This window comes from Chiroxiphia lanceolata, chromosome 3, assembly GCF_009829145.1.
Source record: "Chiroxiphia lanceolata isolate bChiLan1 chromosome 3, bChiLan1.pri, whole genome shotgun sequence".
NCBI lineage: Eukaryota > Metazoa > Chordata > Aves > Passeriformes > Pipridae > Chiroxiphia > Chiroxiphia lanceolata.
Genome location: NC_045639.1, coordinates 20,649,654 through 20,661,844, shown reverse-complemented (window position 1 = coordinate 20,661,844; position 12,191 = coordinate 20,649,654). Strand labels below are relative to the sequence as shown.

Here is a 12,191-nt window from a genome sequence, read left to right as displayed (position 1 = left end):
ACTTAATTCCCAGTATTTGTGCAGCAGTGGCCATCTTGGCACTGCTGTTAATGGGCCCCGACAGCACAGCTCCTCCATTTTGTTGACAAAGTCAGCTTTAAGTATATTCCTATCTTTAAGAGCATTTCTAAATTACAGGGACTCCTAATCAGACTTGCATCTGCTAAGGATCACAAGTAAAGGAGATCCAGCTTTTACATATATTCATCCTGCCAATCAAAAAAAATAATCCCCAAACATCACAGTCAAACCCCAGCTGTTACACCGCCACCTCTCAGGTCCCTGGATTAAGTCCCCCCCAGGGTGAGCTACCAAGGGGGTTCTCAAGGTCTAGCCCCACATCACCACCACCACACTAACCACCACAACCACCACCCAACACCAGAGAGAAATCAAGTTAAATTGGGATGTTCAGTTTGCAAAAACCTTTAGTTCTCGTGCATTCCTGAGTCTGCCGTCATTCCTCACATATGTAAGGTTTTCCATATCTGGGCCCTGAGCATAGAGGTCCCATTCCAGTCTGCCATCTACACACATCTGAGTTTTACCCTAAATACATGGGCAGAGAGAGGTCTGGAACACACAGATTTTCAGCACCTGTTTTCCCAGAAGAATTTAGTCATGGGAGTAAGTTTAAAACCTGACTTTCTATATTCGTTAAACAAGAAGCACACAACTGTGCAGAGGCTGGGAAGGCATTCTTGTCTCACAGTGCAAACACGGTAAAATGGAATACTAAAAAAAAATATGCAGTGATAAAAAACACTGAGCTAAACATAAACACTGCATCCAGAGTCCTTAAATAGTGATGTATGCCAACATTTTTCCAAGTGAACCAGTAGGTATGACCAGTACATATAAATCCAAATATAGACGTTCTACCCTGACTATATTTCTAAAATCTGGAACAGAGTCTGAAAGGATACCAACTACAATAGGGAGTTAGGACTTCTTTTAGGATTTATATTCTCTTTGTATGTTTCATAATCATACAGCAGCTCGAATCTTGCTACATGGGGGTAACACAGAAAATGCCTATACTGCCTTCAGATACACAAATATTCTTCTCTGGAAAAGTGAACAGTGACCACTGGGCCCGGATTTGATGAAGAACTAGTAAAGCCAGCTGACCTGCTTCTGCAGTACCTGGTTTTACAAATTCAGAGAAGTTAGCAGTTAAAAGTCTACAGAAAAAAAATTTCCCAAGACTTTCAAGGAGCTGACAGTGTGCAGAAATGGCCATCCTACTGCTGGCCCTAGTCCTGTGTTTCCAGGGCATAAAACTTTTGCTTCAAATTGAGGAAAGCACAGAGATTGCTAATTTACATATCATGGTTTCCTTCTGTTTTCCCAGGTAGGAAGCTATTTCTAAAAAGGGGGCTGTTACCATGTATGCATAATCACATAGCAAAAAAAAGACTCATGTTGCTCCTGTAAGCTTTTGGTTAAGTATACCATGGTAAATAACTTTGATGAAATAATTTGCCCAGAGCACTGCTTGTCTGGAAGATTTCTATAATTTAACTGCAGTTCTGTAAATAATTTGGTGATAGACAGGCCATCAGCATAATTTGGTGCTAGACCCATGCAACGTTAAGGAAATGGCCAGCAGGCCAAAATTAAATCAACTGGGACCTAGTATGTACAATGCACATTAAAAACAGTCCAAATCTATTATTTTTTAGAATAAGCTTATTCAGTTTAAAGGAAGACAGTGATTTTTGCTTTGGGAATTAACACAAAGAAATGTCATGCTTCCTCTCAGCAAGGAAAAGACCACCCACATAGAGTTAATCCTTCAGATCGCCATGAAGTTGTACAATATTTTTGCACAATAACATCCCAAACTACTGCCATGGCAAAATTTTATAGCATAATATTTTGTACCAATTCTGGACTTACCGGTAACTTTCACCAAAGTATCTCAGTTCTCCTGTTCTGTTAACCTGCAAAATAACAAAAGCCATTGCCCTGATTTTTTAGTCGAGCCTTAACCAAGTCTGCAAGATAAGAGGTACAAAATTGTATGCATGGTACATTGCACCTTTAATCATCTACCTACCTGAAATACTCAAGCAAGTTGTTAGACATCTAAATGGTCCAACTACAGGTTTAAACTAAATGAGTTTTGTAGTACATTACTCTGTCCACATTATTTGAAAACTGGCATTCACATCCCCTCTCAATCAAAGTATCATTTCAGCTACAGGCAGATCAGAAACTCAAAGTAAGTTGCAGAGCCAACAATAGGCCTAAGATTTAGCATTTCAGCTGAGAAGAGGGGAGAACAAACAAAAAAGCAGGATGCTTCCCATTCATGTTTCATGTCTGGACAAACACTTTTCCATCAGAAATCTCCGCGTTCAGTATTGCTTTCCTGCATCATCAGACTGTAAATCAAGATACATTCTGGAAACCCTCTATGATTTTTACCAAATGAGAAGGAAATAGACAGGAAAATAATATACAAAAAAAGGCAAACAAGGCATCCGTCTCAGCTCTACTGAAAAAAAGGCCTCAAGAAGCAGAAACATTTATACTTCATTTTAACTGAAAAACAAAGAAGGAGGTGAAGTATTTGGGTTAAAAGCCAGCAAAAAGTAGTACAAAAAAGCCCACCAGGTAGTGTTGCAAGAACCTCTAGATAAGCATCTTAAATCAGGGTAAATTACACACCTCATGCTGGTGACTCGGTCATGGGAAATTATGAAGCTACGTGATGTCTCATTTGTTGTGCTGAAAACAAATGTAAATAAATTACTGAGAGAATCTCATTTACATTTAGAAATTCATCCCGATGCATGACATGACTGCTGATGTTTTTTTAAATGACACTTTGAGAAGAAGTGCCACTATTAAAAACAGATCATAGCCACCTCAGCGAGAGCCTGTGCATGTGTGCGTGCATGCGTATGTGCATGAGTGTGTAAAGGCAGATGTTCTAGAGAGATCTTTCAGATCATTGGAAAAAAGGCTTTCTTTTACTGTTGCAGAACCAAAATGGTGGTGTTAGAAGACAAAATATGTATTCTTCTGTGTATTTTCCCCCCTCCAGAAGGGGAAGTAGAAAGACAATGTTATGGATTAGCTGCTGCCACTACAACAGAAAGCACAAATACTAAAATCGTAGGAACAGAAAATAGCGTGGCACATCTCTCCATCATCAAGTGTAATAAAACTTCCCCTTAAATACACACACAAAAAGCCTTTTGCTAAGCTTTTATCTCCCCCCTCCAAGTCTCACATTTTAAGCTGTCACTTAAACAATTGAGAAAGATATCCAGGAAGCCATAAGATGGAGAGCAAGTTGAACTGCCGTTAGCTAAGCATACATTCAGGCAAATATCCAAATGCTTTAGGAGCTGTCATTCTCCATCCCGCGTGGGAAGGCTGCGAAGAGACGGACTTGCTCGTATCATGATTGCTCTTATTATTACAGCAGTGAAAACACTGCATACTAATGGACGTGTTTTCAGAAAAAAAGACTCTTAGATGGCTTTTTAGACTCTCTGCCTAGCTGTCTGGGCTTCAGTATCTGATACATCCTATCCCTTTCTTTGCTTCCAAAGCAGAACTCTAAAAGAAGTTTGTAACATGAGGGCAAAATAAAACATATTTCCAAATGGGGACACGACAGTGTTCTACAACCCCACATACGGCAGCATATTTACATAAGCCTGCATAGGTCAGAGAGTTTATTTGTTAAGGGACAAATAAGCAGGCCATGAAATAATTATTTTTCATTGTGCCCTGCCAAACCTACCCAGCCAAAGGCTAAATTGAGCTGCTATTGTGATTATTTGAACTGTGGAGCCAAAAGTCTTCACTGCAAAGCATCCCAGCTGTCCTAAATTTTATTCTGATGGCTAGTTTTCACACTAGCTTGCAACTTGCCAAAAATGCTCCACAAAATAGGCAGGCGGAAGGCTTGCTTTATCCAGACCTACATCAATTACTGATTTAGAGCTGTTCTGAGAACTTGATTATTAGCAAATCACTTCCCAAAATTGTTATGACAAGATTCACATATGCAAATGGCAAGCTGCTCATATGTACACAGCTAGCAAAAGAAATTAATACAAAGGTTCCCAGATTTATTTATGGTTATTTCCTATTCTGCTTTACCGCAAATTAGCCACTAAAATATTAAAAGAAAGGAGAGACATCCAGCTGCTTTATCACAGCTTGGACATACGGTGACATGTGAACACCCAGGCCATAACTGCTCAGCATGCTTCTGCCTCCTCCCACCTCCCTGGGGAAAAGGATCTACCAGTGCCTTTTGGCATCAGAGGAAGCAAAACCACCATGGCAGTTCCCAAGCTGCAGATTTGGTCAGCACACCAAGAAGAAGGTAGGATTACCCCAAGAACAGATCAGATGATGGGCTTGGAAGGATATTTCATATTTTAAACAAGTGGAGGAGGAGGAACAACAAATACTTTTTTTTTTAAAATCTCATGCTTCAAAGCTTAAATTAAGCCTTAATAATGAAAGATTAGGATGAGAATGTGTAGAGAGAAGATTATCCTATGTCTGCCCATTGTGAGGCTCTTACAACTTTCCTTGAGGTGCCCGGTGTTGGTCATTGCCAGAGATAAAGCAGGCGGATAGAAGGATCTTGGGAACGATTCATTTTGTACTTTCTACATTTGTGCTTAAATAAATAAGGCACAAACAAAAGACAGCGAGGTTAATTGTTTTGAAGGCAGCTGACTTCTAATGAATTAAATGCCCATGACTTGGTATCACAACCCCGGTCAGACAAGTGCACCTGGCTGCAGCTGCCCTCCTTCTCCACAACTCCTCCTATTTTTTATCCTGTTTGTAATTTCACTGTAATATCCTCAGGGCAGCAACCACTCCACATTTACACATGAATTAGAACAACACCTCGCACAATGGCATGCCAGTCCCGATTGGACCTGGACTGCTCCTGGGAATGCTGCTGGGAACAGTACTATAAAAAGAGCTAATAAATGTATAGAGTACAGCACAGTAACACACACACACACCCTCCTACCTTTTAACACAGTTAACATCACTGCAGTGACGTTAACTCTTTGTTTTCGTAATAAACCTGCAGACTGCTTCTAAGCTCCAAGATGGTTGCGGGAGGTGTAGCGAAGACCCTGCACACCTTCACCACATACTCTGGTGAAGTCAGGGCTGTGCTATGGACTTCCGTATTTGCTGCTTAATCAAATGACAGAAATGTTACAAGATCGTGTTATAGATAGCAAGGTTTAAGGTTGAATGTTGCTCAGGATTTTCACAGAAGCTGATCCAATGACAAGCTGGGGAAATTCAGGATGAGTAACCAAAGGAAACCACATCAGTGTCAGCCACATCACACCATTACAGACCTAACCTGATTTGCCCAAATTCCCTTCTAATTTCCTTCCTTTCTTGGGAGAGGCTTTTGACCTTTGAGATAATATTTTAATATATTTTGGAATTTCAAATTTTGTACATAATAAACTAGCTATTTTAAGGTACTTCAGATATAAGCAACTCCAATACAAAATTTTAACTTACTCTGGTATTCGGTCATGTTATTTTTTTACTGAAAGGATAACAAATAGAAAGGTTTGAAAATCTTTATCAACATACTTCCATTTTTCCTAAAAATTCTGACAAATCAATTATTTTGTCTGAAGGACAATGAATAGCCAATGTGGTTCACAAAGAACAAAAGGAAAAGGAAGGGGGTGGGTGCAGCTACGGTGGTAAACCAATAAGTAACTTGAGTGCGTGTATAAATTGAGGCACCTGAGCCCCCTTTAAGATCAGGTTCCATGCTGGAGTCACTCATTCCAATAATTAATATCTAGAAAAAATGGAAGAAATAGCCAAAATGTAAAACATAATAAAAATCTTAATTAGAATAGAATGGCCACTTTGTCAGGCCTCTATTCTGTGTTGGTATGGCACCAGAAGCTTACCTTAAAAATCTACCATACAGACTCCAGCTGTTAGCAATTGCATTAATATATCTCTAAATAAAATAAAATAAAATAAAAAATGTAAAAATTACTTTTTGTTGATTACCAGGTGACAGATCTCTTATTTCTTAGACTAAAAACTCTACACAATCAAATTCTGTGGAAAGTCTAAGATAATAATGTCTTTGTCTCCTGATGGGATGGTAGCATTACAGGGCCTACAGTGCTTTTCCATATAACCTTACACTCAGTGCAACTTTTGTCCATGACATAAATGTGGAGAGTTTCTGTCTCACAGAAATGTGATGCCCATTGCTGGACATTCTCAAGTCTGAGCACTTCAGCTTCTCCATGACCTCCCCGCAACTCATGACTTTTGTCCCTTTTGCCAGGGGTGCCCAAGGCTCTAACCAAAGCAAACTCTACCCACTGTCACACTTCCACTCTGGAGGAAAGATTATTCAGGAATGATCTTTTTACTTCTACAAAGGCAATAGGAGACCGTGGTCTACATGGAACAGGCTATTGACAACCCTGCACACACTCAGTCATAGTCAGATATGTGACAAAGTCCAACGAAATCCTATTAGGGAATAATACAAATGACAGAGCTTAAAGAATACAGTTAGCTCCTAATTAAACAGCCCATAAATCTGTTCAGAACCTACAGAACTTATCACCAGAACAGGAATCTCAAGAACTTCCACAGAGTTTCATTTTAACAGACCTGTTGTCCACTGAACCAACCACTCTCTTGCTTACAGATGAGATATTTCATCAACTTAAATACTATTAAAAGATGATTATGCACTGAGCTTTCCTGAAATTGTGTAACATTTGCATGGTATAACACATACTCTTACTTGTTCACTGCAGTCTGATTCAAAGCGCTATAAATATGTTTGCCCTTTCTGCTAAGCCTGCCTAAGGGATTAGCAACCCCCCAAAAGTTCAGTTGAATATTAACTGCATTAACTTTGCAGACTGTAACGTACTGTTACACTCAAACAGCCTACGGTGTGGTATGGATGACTTGCTTAATAAAAAATGTTTTCTTGCAAAGCCCGATTGCTAGAAAAGAGAATTTGCTCTGTCAAAGGGGGTGACCTCTTCCATTTAACTTCATAAGGCAAACAAATAAAAGGGAGAACTTTACAGGGATGTCCAGAGAACTGTTTATCACTTTGTCTGTCAAACCAGATGGACTTCCCTTGGCAACACAGCACCAGCTCCACTCTATGTCAGAAATTCAGTTCACCATGAAAAAAACCCTGTGAAATACAGTAGCAAAGTGTCATCTGCTGCAGTAATGTGAACTTAAAAACTATAAAAGAGGTATGTTTGCTTACCTGTTTCATTAAGTAATTAGTGCTTTGCGTGCCAACTCCCATAAAAACCTTATGTGCTGAAAGACTTTCCAGCACAAAGTTATATAGCAGTGATGACAATTAAAAACAAGAGGAAATATTTAAAAGTTGGAAGAGGGAGAGTTGATAGGAGTGTAAAAGGGAGATGACTTGATAGGTAGTGACAAAAGTCAGGGAAGAGCTGGTTCTTGAATCTCCTAAGCAAAAAGCTTCCAGGCAGAGGCAGGGGGTAACTGGCAGTATCCGATCAAAAGATGAAGAAAAGGAAAGAGAAAGGAAAATGAGAGAGGCTGGGAGAAGTTTGTAAAGGTTACAAGATAAAAAGTACTCAATGGATTGCCAAAATACTTTTAAAGATTAAAAAGTCCTCCTTCCTTATAATTGCAGTAATAAAAAATGTAGAACCTGTCTATTATGGTATTATGTGATGAAAACAGATATTGCCTAATACTTTTTTTTTTTTTGCTTTATAAAAACATATACACGAAACAAACCTTCTCTATATTGCTGTGGGAACATGTAAAAACACTCAAAAGCCCTTGATAACAAATGCTCCAATGAAACCCTTCTCATTCAGTCTTCAAGGATCACGTCTGTATCAATTTGTAAAAACATACTCTCTCACACAAGGGACTTGGGTGTAATCAGAAAATAAATTCAAACTTTGAGAATTATAAACCATATTTCTCTGTAATTCTGGACACTTACTTTCTTCTGCCATTCAACCATCACCATTATGTTGTCTAGAAGTGAAGACCAACAATTGATGTAGGTAATTACACAAGAACTTAAACTGCAGAGAGCCTCAGACCACAGCATTAAACTGGAATTAAAGCTTTACGGGAAAAGAGAAATGTTTCACTCCCTGCAATCACCTCCCTCCCTAAAACACACACTGCACACCTGCTACCCACCAGCCAGATGGGACTGAATTCTCCTGAATCAGATTTTGGATTTTTAAACTCAGCTTGAGCTCAATTGGATTTCAAGACATGAAAATATATTCTCATTTCACATTCAAAAAATTATGTCAGCATCCAGGAACTCCTAGTTTCAGTGCTGCTCTCACAGTTAAATTTGTATTAAAGTGGGATTATTGCCCCAAATGTACTAATAAAAATAAACAAAATGTAGCTTTGCAACAACAATTAATTTAATTACATATGCTCGCTTAATGCATAAAAAACAAAAACAAGCTGATTTTATATCATCATCACGTTAAGTGTGATTGGGAATTTAACTAATCCGTGGTGACCAGTATTGTTTTTTTAAAAGTCCATAAAGGCAATTTAGCAGCCCAAACTCACTTAAACATTGTAGGAACTAGCCCTTAATGCACAGGTATCATAAAATATTAACAAACGTTAAGAAAAAACTGGGAAGCATTATATTCCTAGAGGATTTGCTAAGCTTGCATAATGTAACATTTATCATCAATAAAGTTCTTTCAGTTAGGAAATCTCTAGCCTGTTCTTCAGAAGAAGGCCTTTTTTTTCCTCTCTCACTTATTCCAGCGCACAGCTCCACCAGGTCCCTGTTCCCTGCATTTCAGTTGACTGCTCACAACTGGCAAAGTCACATTTTTAATTGGGACTGGCCTCTGAACTAGTCTTTCCCTATCTTTTCCGTCAGCCCTGAAACCAATTTGAGACTTGCAGGGGGTTAACAAGTCATCGGTCATCAGCGAGACATTCTCTGCAGAGACCACGGGCATCTGGAAGCTGCTGCCGGTGGTGTTCCGCCAGAGCCCCGTCTGGCAAGTGCCAAGGCGCAGAAATGAAAGTCCTGCTTGCTTGGCCAGCCTTGGACTGACCTTTAGTTGTAACGGGGAACAGGAGTTTTGTTAGTGAACACAGAGTTCTGGTCTACACATTTTTTAAATTGATTATTTTATTGATGTAAAGTGCCCAGGTGCCCTCATGACAGTCACTAATATAGATTTTGAAAATAAAATTAATTAAGGGCCAGTCTGGACCACCTTTACTGTCATCATGTAGTACCCTTTTCTACAAGTAACAATGCTATCAAGTGAGCACAAGCATTGGGTTTGTAGAGTATTTCATTACATCTCAAAACACCTGACCATGGAGGTCAAGATCACTGTCACCTACCTATGCGTATGCCCACACACACACACACACTCTCACTCCCCACTCCTACCTTCCAAAAGGGGAACCGAAGCACGGGAAAACTTAACCGGCAAAAGTCTGTGTCAGAGCTCCAGCTGTGCCGCTCTGGGCTCCGTCCCTCCGGAGCACGGCGGGAGCATGGCACAGTGCGAGCCTGAGCGGGAGCAGAGCAGCCTGGCACGCAGGCTAATCTGAATTACACTCATCCAGCCCTCGAAATGGTTCCTCATTAGCTGCGGGTTAATGGAGTCCCAATGAGGAGTGTTATTTTCATCCCCTGCCTACTGAACACAAAATTCATTTGCAAATATCCTGTAAAATACTGCAAAGCAAGCCAAAGAGATATGACAACATAAGAGGCATACTATTTATGGAATGCACTTACCGTCATTTAGAAAAGGAAGCTGACATGAGCAACAGCCTAAATTTAGCAACACATTTAGTTTTATTCAGTAGTCACAATGACAACATTTTAGAAGGCTACCGCACACCTTGTGCACTCAAAGGTTCCACTGAAATCAAGACAGACTTTGATCTGAAAGGAATTCAGGATCAGCTCCTTAATGAATACAACACTGAGTTAAATTAAGGCAATCACCATCTTGACTTTCTATTCCAAGTAGATATAAAATTACATTGATTGCAGGAAATGGTGGCATTCAAACAATATTGCAATGGCCAAAGCCTGAAAGCTAAATTCATTGTCGAGCTAAACTAGGCTTTCAGAGGGTACCATTTGATTTGAGGGAAAAAAGCATCTACAAACCACATATTTTCAATTAATAGTTTAAAAGGTACAGAGTAAGAAAGGAAAAACACAGGTCAATATGCCATATGCCAATCAAAGAAGCAGAGTCTCTGCATAGATCCTGTGCATATACATATACATGTATATATATAAGTGGGTGCATGCATGAGTTTTGGGAGTTTTGGGGTTTTTTTTAAGGCAGGCTGTACCACAAAGGCTAAAAGTGAGATCAAGAAAGACACAATGTATTTCAGAACAGCCTGAGAATGCTCTTTTATCCACACTATCTTTAATTCAAAAGTAATTTCAAATCAACAGCACACAAAGTTAAACCTAGTTCTCTTGAAAACTCAGAAAAAGAATTAATTCGAACCCTTACCTTTGGCACCTTAAAGACTTTTGGCCATGACTTACCTGTATAAATAGAAAGAACTAATTTACTACAGAAATGCCCATGGGCAAACATGTTCTGGCTAATGAAGTGTTCAGCTTTTGCATGATTAACCAGCTGGTGGGGGTGGTGTAAAAATCACAGGGCATAAAATAATAAGAAAAATTGATTAGCAGCTCTCTTTTAAAGCACTCTATGAAAAATTTCCTTATTTTTGCTCATAATTTTGAAAAGTGGCTGTACAGAAAGACAGACTTGAATGACTTACCAAGGAGCCAGGCAGAGACTGCACCAGGCACTCACTCCTCCAAGACCTGTATCGCAGAGAGGTTCAAGTGAAAAGCAAGATACCAACCAGCACCATGGCTGGATCACTTACACAACAGGCCCTGCCACTAGTAATAAAGGTAATTTTCAGCTGTATTGTGAAAGAAATTATATAAAATTAAAACTATGACTGTGCTTTGAGTCAGTTCATTTTTTTCTCCAGTGCTCTACACTTGAACACCTGAGCTGGCTACAGCTACACCCATAAGCTAATTTAAGACGTGCCTCCATATAAGCCCAGGGTTTCATATGCTACTTAAAAATAATGCACATATTTAGGTGATGCTACATAAAAAAGATGGGTTTTGCACTCACTAGGGACAAAAATCCTCTTGCCCTTCCCATCCTGTACAAGGGGTTCCTTACAAGCTCACATGCTCTGCCCTCAAAATAGGACCTAATTAGTGTACAAATATTTGGCAGACAAGTCATGAAAATAAATTTATCATTAACTCTCCCCTGAACCAATGGAGGTTATGCTGAAGCAGTTTCACTTCGTATACACTTGCTCTAAGTCTCTTCAGCTGGGGTTCAACTGGCAAAAACCAGTTTCTTTAAGAAGGAAAACCATGCATTTTTATAGCATGGAGTTACTTCAGAAAAAGCTGCTCATGTAAAACATATGCACCAATAACAAACAAAAATGCAAAAATTTAAGTTACAGGTAATTTGCACTGGGGCACATTAATAGTCACAGTCCCTCTTTACCATCATGACTTCTATGCAAAATGCATGTTTTACACTTATTTACAGACTTTTAAAGACTGGCTTATAGCTATGTACCATGGGAGACACAGGCAAAGGATCTGCACCTCAGGGATCTGCAAAGTGTCCCAGCCTTGGGGATGCAACCATAACTTCAATGCTGGGATTTCATGGGCTGGGAATCTACATTAACTCCCTTTGTCAATATACAAGGTATCACCTTACATCCCCAGCTGATTTCTAACCACAACCAGATATTGCCTCCCAGAGCTTCCTCTCTCATGGGATGTGATGGTATATGATGTGCCTTCATATGCCCAGTTACATGGATATGAATTCAACTCTCAAATCACACTGATACACCATGCATGCTGTGCCTCAAACTATTCAATCATACCATGATAGTAGTAGGCATACCATGATAGTTTGTGAGGAGTAACAAATTTACCTGAAGTGAGAGATATTTTTTACAAGAAGAACCAAAGAAGGACTCTGAAGCCCTTTTTTTTTTTCATGACTCCTGTATTTATCTTATTTACCACTTTCTGAGGAAGACAGTATCCCACTTTAAATGCACTA

At 39.4% G+C, this 12,191-nt stretch overlaps 1 protein-coding gene across 14 annotated transcripts in view; it reads right to left on the bottom strand.

Moving 5' to 3' along the window:
- The window catches only part of ESRRG (estrogen related receptor gamma), a 398,405-nt gene that overhangs the window by 334,785 nt on the left and 51,429 nt on the right, over positions 1-12,191 (bottom strand). For 3 of the 14 annotated variants that reach the window (XM_032682006.1, XM_032681992.1, XM_032682001.1), the window contains exon 2: positions 10,849-10,894. The exons of 6 other annotated variants lie outside the window; for them this stretch is intronic. The gene's annotated coding sequence lies outside the window, so the exon portion shown is untranslated. Of the gene's footprint in view, positions 1-1,902; positions 1,947-2,676; positions 2,712-10,568; positions 10,604-10,848; positions 10,895-12,191 lie in introns of those variants that run through there. 5 more of the 14 variants (XM_032681991.1, XM_032682000.1, XM_032681994.1 and 2 more) reach the window with 3 other exon arrangements.